Source organism: Apium graveolens, chromosome 4 (assembly GCF_009905375.1).
Source record: "Apium graveolens cultivar Ventura chromosome 4, ASM990537v1, whole genome shotgun sequence".
NCBI lineage: Eukaryota > Viridiplantae > Streptophyta > Magnoliopsida > Apiales > Apiaceae > Apium > Apium graveolens.
In genome coordinates, this window is record NC_133650.1 from 304,592,539 (window position 1) to 304,597,139 (window position 4,601).

Consider the following 4,601-nt stretch of genomic DNA (forward strand, 5'->3'; position numbering starts at 1 on the left):
TACAATGGGAGATCCAGCAACACAAACGAAAGCGTTGATGGATTTTTCTCAACCCAAGATCAATGACATTTAATCTAGCATTGTCAGGCCAGCGATCGCAGCTAATACCTTTGAAATCAGTCCTGAAACGATTCAGATGGTACAGAATTCAATCCAGTTTGGGGGTTCTCCAACGGAAGATCCTAATATGCATATTAGGGATTTCATCGAGATCTGTGACACCTTCAAGTTGAATAATGTTTCTGAAGATGCTGTGAAGCTGAGACTTTTCCCTTTTTCTCTAAGGGATAAAGTTAAGTGCTGGTTACACTATCTACCAGATGGTTCTATCACTACTTGGGAGGATCTTGCTCTGAAGTTTCTCACTAAATTCTTCCCTATGGTGAAGACAGCTGCACTCAAGAATGCTCTTACTCAATTTGCGCAGCAATCGGGAGAAAATCTATGTGAAGCTTGGGAGCGCTACAAGGAGATGCTTAGGAAGTGTCCTCGTCATGGAATGCCTGATTGGATGATCATCAATTGCTTCTATAACGGTTTGGGAGCACATTCAAGACCCGTACTCGATGCAGCATCAAGTGGAGCATTATGGGCAATAGCTAGGAAGCTTATGATCTAATTGAACTGATGGCTGCTAACGAATATCAGTATCCAACCAAGAGATTACCACAGGACAAGGTAGCAGGAGTTCTTGAAGTGGATACAGCTACGGCTATCACTGCTCAGCTAAAGGCATTGTCTATGAAGATCGATTATCTTGCTAACTATGGTGTTAATCAGATAACCAGTGTTTGTGAGTTGTGTGCAGGTTCGCATGCGACGGAGCAATGCGCTATATCTAGTGAATCAGCTCAGTTTGTGAGCAACTTTTAGAGATCGCAGCAACCAGTTCCAGACACTTATCATCCTGACAACTGAAATCATCCTAACTTTAGCTAGAGCAACAATCAGAATGCGATGCAACAACCATTCCAGTAGTTTGGAAATAAGCAATTCAATCCTCCTGGTTTTCAGCATCAATTTGCACCAAGACAACAACTCCAACTTGAACAACAAACTCATGGTGCAGGTCAACCTTCGAATGAAAAATGTGAATTGGAGGAGTTGAGGCTTATATACAAAAACCAGGCTCTTATATGCGAAAGCCAAGCTGTTTCTATTAAGACTTTAGAGACCCGAATAGGGAAAATTGCTAATGCCTAATTAAATCGACCACCAGGAATGCTTCCTAGTGATACAGAAGCCAATCCAGGCAAGAGGGAAGTTAACGAACAGGTGAACGCCATCACCTTGAGGTCCGAAAAGGTTGCATGCCTCCAAATTCAGCAAGACGAAGAGTCTGAAAATTCTGTCCAGAATGCAGGTGCATCTACACCTTTTCCAAATCCAGAAAATGAGATTGTGGCTGAAAAAGTGGTGCAGAAGGATGCCGAGGTGGAACCGAAGAAGAAAGTGTTAGTGTATACTGAAAATATTTATTTGAAGTATGTACATTTATTTCTGGCCAGTTTATTTGAGAATCATTTGAATGTTTACATGTTGTCTAATATTATATATTGTGAACAATCTAGTATCAAATGAGATACAGAATATTAGATTGTTAAATACGGTTATAAAATATAATAAGGTTCACAGCACATGTGGTATTGGACAATCCACTGGTATGGCTGTAGTATTATTTAGATTAGTTTATATTGACTAATAAATAATACTAGTATACTTTGTGTATATTGAACAGGATCAAATTTAGAATTGTTCCCTTAATACTGATTAAGAAGGAGAACTAAGATTCTATGTTATTATTAATGCTTAGGTTCTTAATCCGGAAATAGTAATTGACACGTGTATATTATTTACATGCTTTGATTTATATATGAAATAATTCTTTTGAATTATATCATTATATTTTGGGTGATGGAATTATATACATGGTGGATATTATTTATTGAAGGAATCCATGTCCTGATAATATTCGGGTTAATGATGTCCCCTTGAAAGCTCAAAAAGATTTAATTATGTGAAACCCTGTAGGTGGAATTTATTCTGGCATAATTAAATAAAGGTTGAGTGGATGATCAAGGATAAAAGATATTAATTAAATAAATTATCAGTAATTTATTTAATTAATGGACATATGATATTTTAAACATGGGGAATTTAATAAGCAAATAATATTGGAACCGAATTAATTAAATTACGGTATTAGGAAAGGTAGTGCAAATATTAATTATTTAGTGGATTGAATTAATATTTAATTACATTGGGCTAGGCTCAAGATGTAATTAGAAGGCTCAACCTAATTATCCATGGTCCCTATTGTAGCCTATATATATTCTTATTCTCTTCTTGCTTGGCAAGGGTGTGAAAACATATTGTAGCCACCAAGGAGCAAGAAGAGAGGATAACTTGAGAAGACGGAGGCCACACTTCACTCAAGGGAATTTGGGAATACAATAGAAGAGCGTGGAATCAACCATTAACAAGGTGATTTTCTTTTCGTAATCTTTATCGTAAAACGTAGTAACACCCCAAGTTCGTGGTTCCCAACAATTGGTATCAAGAGCCTGGTAATGGGTTCTACGTTTTATGATATAATGTCCATGTCGTAATTATATATGCGTGTATATACTGTTTTGCTTGTATTGGTTTTGATGCAGGTTGTTAATCCACTATTATGGCCATGTATATTTTAATTATGTGTTTGGATCCCACGTGGTTTAATCGTGATTAATTTTTGTTTTGGTTTCCACGTGGTTTAATCGTGGTTGTAATTTACATGAGGGTTGATCGTGTTAGAATAGATTTTACAAAATTAGTTTTGTATTATATCTATTTTTTTGTAATTTTTCCGGGTATTTTGTAACAAGTTATGTGCGATCGGAAATCAATTTCGGTAGTTTTTTGTCCGCTGTGCGATTACAAGGGGCTGCTAGGGCTGTTGCGGCTCATGGGCCGCTGCTGGGGCTGCGGCGGCAGCTGGGACTGCTGGGGCTGCTGGGGGCGTCGGGTCGCGCTTGGGGCAGATTTTTTTTGAGAGCTGGATTTTTTTTCAAGGACCATAATAGTGGAAAATTTATTTTAATTTTTTCTATTAAATTTTAATTATTGCTTTAATTTATTGATTATATGTGTCGTTAATTATGTGTGTAATTCTTTTAAAATTGCATGTTTAACTTAATTAGGACGACATGAACATAAAATTTATTTATTGCTTTAATTAAATGTTATATGTTGCTAAAATTATGTGTGTATTTTGAATGCATGATTAGACATAATTATAACAACATAGGGCCCTATTTAATTTTAAAATTCCTGAATTTTAATAAAAAAATTCTAAGTGGGAGAGGGAATTAATATGAAATTAAATCTCATGGTCTCCATTATTGGTTGTAGGTAATTTAACATAAAGACGAATATAAATTATATATAAGTCACCCATTGTGGCATGTAATTTGTGGTGTCTAGAATGTTATAGAAATTACTAGAACAAACTTCTTAAATTAATAAATTTTGAAAGGAATAGATACGGATTTTCTTTATTTCTGATTTGGGGCAATTTTGTCAAAAACGGGTTCATCGAACTTGTAAGGCTGTGGGTTTTAAGCGAGACCGATGTGACTCCTCCACTACCTGGAAATCAAACCATTGATGAATATTGAATTGAAGTATTCTATTCAAGGCAAAATTACGAATATTGGAAGGTATACACGCCACCCATCGTGGCGTACCAAGTTCCATAGATTTCAAATAATTTAAGATTTGATGATGGTATACACTTAGCTATGAAAAATAATATAGTCCACCCCAACGTGGCATATTGTTTAGTAATAGCACCGAAGTAACATTTAAACAAAATTAGGTGGTATACATGTCACACATCGTGGCGTACCAGAAGCTTATGGTGTTTATATGTTAGTGCATTAAATTTTAATAATTGTTAGAGGAATCAATAGATCTTAATAATTAATGCACCCTTATTTATGTGATATTTTTATGCATGATTCTCAGGATAAAATGGGTTTTAATCCACTATTCACCATACTTAAGGATAACAAACTTACTGGACCTAACTATATTGAATGGAAATGAAATTTGGACATTGTGTTGACTGCTGAGGAGTACAAGTTTTGCACTTATGAACCCAAGCCTGAACAGCCTGCTGTTGATGCTCCTGAAGATGAGAAAGAGTATTATAAATGGTGGATTAAGGCTGATGAAATGTCGCGATGTTACATTCTGGCAGCAATGTCGGGTGTTTTGCAGCATCAGCATCAGTCTATGGCCACTGCTTCGGATATGCTCTTTAATCTCAAGGAACTTTTTGGAGATCAGAATAGGGCTGCTAGGCAAGTAGCCATGAAGGCTTTAATGAATACTCAGATGGATGAAGGCACACCTGTAAGGGATCATGTTCTCAAGATGATGTCTCATCTGAATGAGATAGAGATCCTTGGTGCTGAACTTGACAGGGAAACCCAGATTGACATTATCCTTATGAGCTTGTCCAAGAGTTTTGAGCAGTTCCGCTTGAATTACAACATGAACAAGAGGCATTATAGTCTCGCGGAACTGCTGATAGAACTTCAGGCAGCTGAAGGATT

The 4,601-nt window shown here is 36.4% G+C and overlaps 1 non-coding gene across 1 annotated transcript; it reads right to left on the reverse strand.

Annotated features, from left to right (window-relative positions):
• Positions 1-394: 394 nt before the first annotated feature.
• Positions 395-501, reverse strand: LOC141722880 (small nucleolar RNA R71). The gene has a single exon (XR_012575878.1). It is a non-coding gene; the product is annotated as a small nucleolar RNA R71 (small nucleolar RNA).
• Between the last annotated feature and the right edge of the window lie 4,100 nt (positions 502-4,601).